Here is a 10,848-nt window from a genome sequence, read left to right as displayed (position 1 = left end):
TTCTCTTGAGGGAAAGCACCACCACACGTATAAATATGATGGGTTTTTAGTGTAAATATCATATAGCATCCAACACCCCTCATATGTCACAAACGTTTAAATGCATGAACAAAATGTGATTGTGGGCAGAGACGACTACGGTCTGTAACAGAATAAAGAATAAATAAATAAAAGGCCAATCAACATCTCAAGACTAATTACTGCTTTAACTTATTTTGCTTGAGCTAATATCGCTGGTGAATTTGCAGTAAATCACCTCAAAATGTGTTTGGAGCAGTCACAGTATAAACAAGAGTGATTATCTTTTGATTAAAACCATCACAAACTTCCCCGAAGCGCCTGTTGCTACAGAACTGGCTCTAAAACAATGCTTTTCAGATTTCTTTTATGACTTCTGACCCCTCGGTTGCAACATGTAAAATCCATTTCTCCCCCCCGAAATGGAAAGACACTGAATCATGAAGAGGTCGGCTCTTTTTTGGCTCAAATTTTCTCTTAAGTAATTCTACCCTTTTTAGCTCAAGGGGGGCGCCAAAGGAAAACTGTGTTATTTTCGCCTTTGTTTGTGCAAACTACCAAACTACATTGTTGCATTTTTCATTATGACAACAAGAGTAGAAAATAGGTCAAACCGAGACTTATGTCACTCTTTAGCGCTGCCTCTATTGAGATTTCCAGCTGCTGGAAAGATCACATCAAGCTGCTTTAAAATATGCATAAATCATATTGTATTCTATTACAGTGTAAAGCACTGTCTTGTACATTGAAAGAGTGCTTTGGCAGACTGAAGGGTGTGATGGACAGAGCCACACTGCCCCCTGTTGTTATTGTTGTCAAACAGAGTCATATACTATATATAATCTAAAATAAAGAGGCTCACGGCCTTTCCTCATGAAGGTAACAAATGCTCAGCAAGAGGAGCTTTTCATGTGTCAGTGTGTTCATATTTCTCTGCAGCAATGGCAATATTTGAATCCTTCAGTAAGCTTCTAATAGGTTAATGTAATAAAAGTTTTAAAGATTTTTTTTAAAGCACACATACACGAAAATGAATGTGAACAAGTAAATAAATTCAATTCAAAGTAAAAGTACTCTTTTTGTACAAAAATGACTCATATATTATTAAGTATGGTATTTGGGCTAGTTTAGGGTACTGTTCCAACCTGATGCTGGACTGATGCTGACAAGTGAACCTGTGTTTAGGTTCACCTGTGCACCTGCTTGTTTATGTAGACATCTATTCAGCCAATCACATGACAGTGCATTTATGCAAGCAGACATGGTCGAGATCATCTTCTGGGAAGAAATGCAAGACTGCTGATCTGCTGGTATTTTCAAACACGACTATTAGCAGACAATGCTTTACTGATGCCAGAGGTCAGGCGAGAATAGTCAGACTACTTCAAGCTGATAGGATGGCGAGAGGAGCTCATATAACTGCCCATTATGACCGAGGTATGCAGAGGAGCGTCTATGAATCGACAAATTCTTGAAGCAGATGGACGACAGGAGCAGAAGACCACATCAGATGCCACTCCTGTCAGTTAAGAAACAGGAAACCGAGGCTACAGTTCACACAGGATCACCAAAATGAGGTAATAGAAGACTGGAAAACTGTTGCCTGCACTGAGCAGTGTTGATTTCTGCTCTTTGTTGCAAAAACAATATATTAAAAGTATGACGTGTATTTTTATTGAGCTAAATTTGAGAAGTCAACGAGTTTCATTACAGCTAATGATGTTATGCTGTTATCTGTATATGACAAAAAAGACTTGAAACGTGAGAGCTGGGTCCTCTGCTAAGGGTCCACACATGTAGGGCTATGAAGACGTTAGCTCTGTACAGAGAAGAGGGCAAAGAATTCTACAGTTTACGTTTTTTATGTTTAAAATAATGGATCAGTTTGGCTTTGTTCTTTTAATCTGCTATGAAACTAAAATATATCTGAAATTCAATGTCATAATCTTTAAAATGTTGTGTTATTTATTAGCCTGTCATGTATTTATATTTGTTAGTGTATGTTTTTAATGTCAATGTAAACTCGAACTGTGAATTCATAGAGAAGCAAAAGGTCAAGTGGAACTGAAGTCTTTAACTCAGCAACAAATGCCACACTTAAGGACAGTATTTGAGGAACTATAATTGCTTTCCACAAACTGGTGAACTGTATAAATAGTGTTTTATCACTAACATAAAAATGCAACTGTGGCTTGTAACATTTTCATTTTAGATTTGAAGTTATTCTCCCACAAGATTGTACTGTTTGACCCTACATTTCTCAATTTTCTCTTTCTTTCTTTCTTTCTTTCTTTCTTTCTTTTGCTCTCTGTTTGTCTGGTAAATTTATCCAAACTTGGCCAGATGACTCGCTACTGGGGCAGAGAGCTTCATCAACAGAGAGGGGGAGAGGGAGGGAGAAAGAGATGGATGAATGCAGAAAAGAAGAAGACAAAGTGTAGAAGAAAAATAGTAAACTCTGACAGATGAGCGACAAAAACAGAGGCCTGAATGGAGAGATTGATGGCTGGCTGCAAAAAAGATGGAGGGTAGAAGGGGAGAGATGGATAAAAACAGTTGAAGCTGGCAGCCAAAGTGAGTGAGAGGTTGAAAGAGGAGATGAAAAAGTAGAGGAAAGGTTCATCTTTCTCCCTCTCCTCCTCTCAATCCCTTCCTCTCTGTCTTTCTCTTTTGGCCTGTTGACAACTCAGTAGGAGTCAGACGACCATCTGTCTATTGGAAAGGAGTGAACACCCTTCCACCTTCTTCTCCTCCTCCTCCTGACTAGCCTCCTTATCTCCTTAAATTTTCTCCTTCTTTGCCTCCTGATGATGAAACTCTTCCTCTCCATTCTTACAGCGTGTGAAGGAAAGAAAACCAGACAGAGCCAACTGACAGACAGGATGCTAATACACTAATATGCTAATCCTGCTTTGCACTTGTATGCTATCTGTGCTCGAAAGAAAGTGTGTGTGCATGTGTGTTTGTGTGTGTGGCAAGACCAAGCCCCTGGGTAATAAAACAATACAAAGAGAGCTTTAGGCCTGCTGGGCCCGCAACAGCAGTTGAATACCAAATCAGCCAGCAGAGATCACTGGGGGAAAGGTGTAGAGTGTGTGTGTGTGTGTGTGTGTGTGTGTGTGTGTGTGTGTGTGTGTGTGTGTGTGTGTGTGTGTGTGTGTGTGTGTGTGTGTGTGTGTGAGTCTGCGTGTGCATGCATGCGTGTGTGTGTGTGTGTGTCTGTGTTTCTGAAGGAGTGAGACAGATAGCGGAAAGCAGCCTTGTTTTTCCAGTGGTGACCGTTGTTCAGTAACTCCTGCTTCTAAAAGTAGGAGAGTAACTTCGCAACAGCTCTGGGCACAGCTGGATGAATTTCTAAAAAAGAGAGGAAGATTGATGATGGGGGTGCACGAAAAGCAAACAAGAACGGTTATTTATAAAAAGACATGGAGCACCATAGAAAGGATTGTACAGTTAAAATGCTATTTCTACTAGTTTCACTTCTCTATTGGCTGACACGCGCACACATTCATATAGAAACACACCCATCGCTATTTTTTTCCCTTTTTTTCACCCTTCTTTGTCGCACCCTTGTCTGTCAGCCAGCCCTTGCCTTAATGGACCATACACACAATTACTACTGATTAATCTACCACTTAGCATTTTGACCCCACTCAGGCAACACACATGCATACTCGCACCACTTAACATTCTGGCCCTGCCCTGGTATCGCTGGCTTCTCAGGTACCCAGCATGCTCTGGGGCAGCCCCACTGAGACCACTGCTGTCTGAAGAGGATGGTAAAAGTGTTCATTTGTGTGTGTGTGTGTGTGTGTGTGTGTGTGTGTGTGTGTGTGTGTGTGTGTGTGTGTGTGTGTGTGTGTGTGCGAGCGAGATGAGAACATGCTGGTGCCAGCCCCTGAAGGACAACCATCCAGTTCATGTCCTCAGGGAGCCTCGACACTTTAGGAGTGGCACTACAGCGGGGTAGCACCACAGCCAAGGGGCCCACAGGGATGAATGGTGTGTGTGTGTGTGTGTGTGTGTGTGTGTGTGTGTGTGTGTGTGTGTGTGTGTGTGTGTGTGTGGAGAGGATGAGGTCTAGAGCATCATCAAGGGGCCCAAAGGGAAGACGGACTGATATGTGGGACTTGGAAAAAGATTATAAATGTAATGGAGAATGAGTGAATGTGAAGCTGCCAAAGTATCACAATATCAAAGACAAATTTAGCTGCAGTCAAACGCGTCACTTATACTGTCAATAATATTAGATTTACTCGTAATGGAAGCATGAAAAAAACAAACAAAACCTGAGAAAACATTACAAGCGAGTGAAAAGCAAAATAAAAGTGGGTTCAGTGGGGAGAACGAGGGCTAAATTTTATTATTTATTTTTTATTTTATTATTTATTATTATTTTATTTTATCATCCTCATGATTCATTTGAATCATGCAATAATAACACTGTTCTTTTGTAGTGTTTTGTTTAGCTGCTATAGGCCAGGCTTGATATGCTTTCCTATCATAAGAGACACTTTTAAGCAATTTTAAATCCAAGAAATCTGTAAAGAGCCACAGAACATATCTGAGTCATATATATCATAGCTTACTTATTTAAGCCACTTGTTGTATGTTTGTTGTGTCTTAATGAAGGGGATTCTGCCTATTAAGTAGTAGTAAAGTTTATATCTTTTACCATGTGTGACTAATCCACAGTGGGCCATTTATGATTATTTCATGCATTTCACAATAATACCATGTTTTTTATTGAACGTATAGAATCACAGAACTACAATACCTGAAACTGTTTGCTAGTTATTTACTACAGGCCACATTAGGTGCTAGCTGTACCTTTGCAAATTAATCAAATTCGATAATAAATTTAAGACAAAAAAGCAGACTAATGGGTTTAAATGTAGTGAAAGTAAACAAAAAACAGGAAAGGTTTGATTTTGTTTTGACTTCAGCAGTAGATCAGGCATTGCATTAAAACTCATAACAAATCTGTCCCCACACTGTTACATTTTCCTCCAAAACTTATGTATTTTGGATACTGACTCTATAGACTCACCACTGGCCATTAATGTGTTTACAACCATGCTAGAAGCTGCAATAGAGATTCAGCAAAATTGAGAGGAAATTTTCATTCAGCAAGTTCAGGACCACTCACTGCGTCTGGCTGTTGTTTGCTGCTAGGCAGGTTTTTGTTTTTGCTTGTTTCAGAGTTTTTCATTAAAGATGTTTGCTTTCTGTGGCTGTTAACGGTGGACTAACAAAAGCTGAGAGGAGCTTCAGAGAATCAGGTGAGGGTTTTCTATTGGTTCATAAATATGAGCAACCCATTAACTCCTCATTTTGCCATCATTCCCGTATTATAAAAATGTATTTTCCAAACAAACAAAATAATGGAACTTTTCATCATTGCTGCAGGGTATTGTTTGTAAACTCCCAAATCTAATACTTCCACAGAGGGCACAGGAGGACTGACTTTCACAATTCCAAGACACTCCTTTATGGTAAGGTTTGTCTGCTGGTGATTGCAGAGGTGTTTAACATATTAACTGCTGTGTGTTTAGACAGGGACAGCATGTGACTCACTCCACTGAGTTTAAGAGAACTAAATATTCCACAGTCAACTGTTAGTGGGATTATAACAGAGTGGAAGCAATTGGGAACAACAGCAACTCAGCTAAGAAGTGGTAAGCCACATGAAATCCCAAAGCAGGGCTGAGGTGGAAATTTCAATCCCTACAAACCTCCAAACTTTATGTGGCCTTCAGATTATCTCAAGAACAGTGCACAGAGTTTCATGGAATGGGTTTCCACAGCTGAGCAGCTTCATCCACACCTCACATAATCAAGCACAATGCAAAGAACTGGATGCAGTGCTGTAAACATGCCACTACTGGACTCTAGAGCAGTGGAGACGTCCTCTTTGGAGTGATGAATCACACTTCTCTGTCTGGCAATCTCATGGACAAGTCTGGGTTTGGCGGTTGCCAGGACAACCGTACTTGTCTGACTGCATTGTACCAATTGTAAAATTTGGTGAAGGAGGGATTAAGGTCTGGGGTTGTTTTTCAGTTGGGCTGAGCCCCTTAGAACCAGTGAAAGGAACTCTTAATGCTTCAGCATATCACGACATTTTGAAACATTTCATGCACCTAACTTTTTGAGAACAGTTTGGGGACGAGGGTTACCCCTTCCTGTTTCAACATGACTGTGCACTGAGCAAGTCTGGTGTGGAAGAACTTGACTGGCCTGCACAGAGTCCTGACATCAACTAAATAGAACATAATTAGGATGAATTAAAGTGGAGACTGTGAGCCAGGCCTTCTGGTCCAGCGTCAGTGTGTGATTTCACAAATGCACTTGGGGAAAAATGCTCAGAAACGCCCTTAAACACTCCTAAACCTTATGGAAAGCCTTCGAGAAGAGTTGAAGCTGAGGTTATGGCTGCAAAGGTCGAGCCGACATTAAAAAAAAAAACCCTATGGATTAAGAATGGGATGTCACTCAAGTTCGTTTATATGTGAAGACAGGCGAGTAAATACTTTTGGCAATACTGTTTTCTTATAACTCTGTTTGGTGATACCCAAAGTCCTTTTTTCGTATCACCAGAGATTAAGAGACGTACTTTGCAAAGTGATGTACCGGTACTACAAATCGAGTTCAGTATAGCCAGACTTTCTTTGCATCGTGTTTAATTTATTGTACCAAAATTGTTTCCATTTATATAGACGGAAAGTCCATGGAGTCATATTTTCAACCAATGTAAACATGGTCCCATGCAGTCCTCCAAAATCCCAACATGTTGTTCGAAGTGGATGTTGCTGACTGGTTGACAACAGGAAGTAGAGTGACACTGGAATTCACCGGGTATGTGACAAGCTTAAAAAAAGGCAAAATGGAAAGCACAGAAATCGGCTGCAGTGGATACTTTTCACTGTAACACTCTACTTCAGCTTGTAAGTTAAAACTTTAATCTTCTCCACTGCAAAAGCGAGAGTAGCCCGAAGACAGACTGCACTACCTATCTTTGACACTGTCCCCATCTGACAGCACTGCAGGTAGACAGCACTCTGCAGGTAGACGAGCACGCCGAAGCTGACGACGGGCTGCGGATGGACAGCTGGCGCAATACCACTGCTGAAGCACAGTTTAGCTGACTCAACAAATCAAAAACCCTGGTCAGTTATTCTCAACTGTCTCTCTTACCTCAGGCTTTCTGCTGCAGCATCTGTGCACTAACCATAAAAGGGGGCGTTGGGCAAGTCATCTGACTCTCAGAGGAAGGGGAAACCTGTCTATGAAGAATAAGACATGAACAGCTGCAAATAAAAGAGCAATGCTGCAGAAAATGATTAATCCATAAATTATGTAATTAATTCCCACTCAGTGCGCTCTCTGTGGCGATGTCTATTTCTAACATGACAGCTGCACATTAGAGCTGGAAAACTGCAAAAGTGATGACGGAGATGTGGAAAACACTCAAAGATCAAAGTGAAATTATTTTTCCTGGTTTAATATTCTTAATGATAGAAAAGCTACAAATAGACTGATTATTTCTAATCTGTGTTTTGTTAGCTGCAGTTGAAGTAGTGATAAATGTGGCGAGAAATTAGGATAGAGCATAAAAATGTTTTGTAAATTTTCTGCATGAAAATTCACATCATTCACAGGGATTAGGCCATGCAAATCCCTGTGAATGATGTGAATATGCATCATATTTGCACTTTACTGCACAGCTTCCTTAAGTGGTGGAGCTAAAGATACCCATCAGGCCACATGTATGCAATGAATTCATGTAAGCGGTCATAGCTGTATATAGTTATATAGAAGTTAGATCATACTTTAAGCATGTCAGTAGAAAAGGAGGGAAATGTAGTTACTGGTGAACACCTGGTCTGGACACGGCTATAGTTTCAGGAGGGTGATCCAGCAAGGTCTGGCTTTAGGTTCAGCAGGTCTGTAGTCTCTTACAAATATGATCCAGTTTAGATGGACAAAACTGAAAGGAAAACAAAACAAACAAACAAAATGCTGACTCCTAACACGCTCTAGTAAGTGAGCTCACATTAGAATTTGTTATAAGCATTCTCACATGTACATCCAGAGCACTAAATGGAAAAGCTCCAGGCTATATATCTCAGCTTCTTGTTAAATAAATACATTTTAGTTACTTGCTTTTTCCTCAGTGGCTTGGGTCACAATGTTTTTGAAGATTCTGAAGATTCGTTTTGAGCTAATGCAGTTGTTGAATCAACACTTTATATATAACATCCAAAAAGTCTGTATGCAGTTCAAATCCATTACATTTTTGTCAGTGAACAAGTCGCTGCCACCAAAATGAAAAGTTCCTTTGACATAAGCAAACAAGATGCTTAGACATTTTTGCCAGAATGACACAGGACGTAACAAGGATGTTACTCATCTTCTAGTTTCCTTAAAATCTTGCTCACATGTATTCACAGATATTGATAAAACTAATATTTCTTTGAGGATAGGAGAACTGCTGTTTTGTCGCAGCAGTACATGAATGTGTTGTATTGGCTACACAGTAAAAACAATATAACAGGTTACACAGAACTTTAAAGAAACATCAACTACATAAGTACTACTACACATACTTTGTTTCTTCATAATATATAATAGTAACAAAACAGGGCTAGAAATCACTGGAGAGCCTGTTGTCATGTTCCTTTAGACACAAGTAACAAGGGAAGAGCTGCAATGTCACTTCCCACACCTTACTCCGACACTTTTAATTGTTTTTACGGGTATGTTCTTGAAATAATGTTCTTTCTGACAGTTTGCCGGTCAACAAGCCTGCATGGTAATTTTGGGTTTAACTGGAGAAACTATTCACTTTGTTATGGTAAGAGTGTGGAACTGAGCTGAGAGCAAAAAGGGATGAAAGAAACACAAATAGATAGGGGAATTAAACTACATGAAAAGAGAGAAAGAGAGGAAGACGAGACGTGCTGTATATTGATAAAAGGTTTGAATGTGGCACAAAGGTAGCAGGGAGGGAGAAAGGAGATCAAGGTCTATCATAGGGGCTGTAGCGATGGCGTGGCAAAGATGGAGGGAGTGCGAGTCAAAGAGAGATGAGAAGGGGAGAGGAGGATACTAATAATTTCCAGGGCAGTGATGTGAACACACCAGGGCCTCATGCACTCATGATGGAAATATGAGCATGCTTCTAACATCACACAAACCCAAGAGGCTTACTTTGTCCAAGACTACAACAGTTTGACAGGTCAGAAGTTAGAGTTTTTATTACTGCACGTTCAGAAGTGACAGGAGCAAACTGGGATTTCATTTATTTTTATACTCTCGACTGAAATTTCTCATCTATGCGCAATGCATACAAGAATCTGAGCTCTATTTTCATCACTGATGAAAATACTGTGAATACATACATGCACTTTTTGAACTGGACTCTTCATATTTACTTGAGTAAAATATTTTTTGCGTTTTCTCAATTTTTACTGTCATCCCAAGAACAATAAATCATTTGAATTCAATCAAGTAAATTATGCTGACTCTAAAGGCCCGTCAGCCACGGGTAGTGATGAGCAGTGTCATGGAGACCAGATACCATGGAAAGTGAATGGGATGCAGCAAAGTCAAGTGATGATGGACAGAATAACCAGTGGCAAGTGAAACAGTGAGGTCGACGGTTAAATTCTTCCCAACTTCAAGGAGAACAATAAACATGCTTCTCATTCAGTGTGCAGAGTACCATTGACTGGCATATGACTGGGCAGGAAATGCATTACCTAACTATCAGAAACAAAGCAATGTGAATGAGCAAATCATTTCACTTTTGTGGATGAGGCTTTATGAACATGACAGTTCAATAAAACACCGAATGGCAACCTTATGACTGCATTCATGATGCATATGTTTGTTCACATCTAGTGTGCACTTGCTACATTTTTATGCTACATATTTTATAGCTATAGCTATATATATATATATATATATATATATATATATATATATATATATATATATATATATATATATATATATATTTCAGTGTGTAGTTGCAATTTTGTAAAAGGAGAAAAATATATGCACACAGGTGCAGCACCTTCTACTGTCACTACTTCTGGCTTCTTTTGACAAGAATCTAATGAAACACGTATAAAAAAAGAAGGTCACACAAAAACAGTGCAGCCGACGAGGCTCTCAAATTTTATGGTAAATAACATGTTTCGGGAATTATTTATGCATGTTTGCCTGTGTGCAGTCCACTAATGAGATATTGACTCCATTGCGACTGTGCTACATTGTTTATCCCACTTATTTATTTATGAACGTTTAATATGTGAGTTCTGCCTAGTTCCTACAAACGCAAGTGGCGAACGAATGAGGCACACTGACGGAGAGATCAATGTGCAACATTAACACGGGATTGTCTTTAAAGTTATTTTCATTTGGAAGACACAGATCCGCTGTTTATTTCCACTTCCACAGCCCTCATTCTCTCGTGATCGGTGCCAGTGGTGCTCCTTACCTCAGCCGTCTCACACCCCACCTCCCCCCATCTCCCACACTCTCACAAGCATCACCCGGCCCTCTCTCTCTCTCTCTCTCTCTCTCCTGGCTTTGTCAGCAGCAGCAGCAGCAGTACTTGGGTCTTTGTGTCTCCTTCATATCATCTTGTTAAAAATTAAAGTGATTCTACTTTCCTCCATCTTCCTCTCTCTCTAATGCTAATCTGTTCCCTGTTGGACCAGTATGTAGATGAGACGCAAATACAGCGCAGCCTGATGAATAGTGATGAGCCTGCAGCATGTACACACACACACACACACTCAGGCACACACCTGAGCAGCC

Source organism: Rhamphochromis sp. 'chilingali', assembly GCF_963969265.1.
Source record: "Rhamphochromis sp. 'chilingali' genome assembly, chromosome: 19".
In the NCBI taxonomy this organism is placed as follows: domain Eukaryota; kingdom Metazoa; phylum Chordata; class Actinopteri; order Cichliformes; family Cichlidae; genus Rhamphochromis; species Rhamphochromis sp. 'chilingali'.
Note: the sequence above shows the minus strand (reverse complement) of the source record.